The 372-nt window shown below is 63.7% G+C and overlaps 1 protein-coding gene across 1 annotated transcript in view; it reads right to left on the bottom strand.

The window, feature by feature from the left end:
• LOC130585755 (lysosomal acid lipase/cholesteryl ester hydrolase-like) overlaps positions 1 to 296 on the bottom strand; it is a 10,302-nt gene extending 10,006 nt beyond the window's left edge. Inside the window, exon 1 of the mRNA XM_057386372.1 lies at positions 125 to 296. The gene's annotated coding sequence lies outside the window, so the exon portion shown is untranslated. The remainder of the gene's footprint in view (positions 1 to 124) is intronic.
• Between the last annotated feature and the right edge of the window lie 76 nt (positions 297 to 372).

Raw genomic sequence — 372 nt, 5'->3', positions numbered from 1 at the left:
TCCCCAGTGAGGGAGAGAGCTGGTGCAATGCCTCAGCTCCACCAAACCCACGGGCATTGCGCAGAGCGGAGGCATTTGCTCCCTGCCTGCAGCCCGTGACCATCCAACCCACGCCTCTCCCTACCTTGGTGGCCACCTGGAAGCCCCAGCCCTGGCCTGGCCCCGCTGCTCTGTGCCTTCCCTGGCTGCGGATTAGGCTGGCTCCTAATCTCCGTGCCGGCCGCAGGCTGCGAGCGGAATGCGAGTTGTGAAAGGCGGCCGAGCACGCGTGTGTTGCTCCATCTCCCCTCTGTAATTTTCTGTCAGCAGCCTCTGGCACACGGGAGCTGCGTGGGTGTTTTCCTGCTTACAGCAGGTGTGGCAGGGCCTTCA

Source organism: Malurus melanocephalus, unplaced genomic scaffold (genome assembly GCF_030028575.1).
Source record: "Malurus melanocephalus ecotype Western Australia unplaced genomic scaffold, MMel_1.1 scaffold_958, whole genome shotgun sequence".
NCBI classification, from domain to species: Eukaryota; Metazoa; Chordata; class Aves; order Passeriformes; family Maluridae; genus Malurus; species Malurus melanocephalus.
This window is presented reverse-complemented; position numbering and strand designations above follow the sequence as displayed.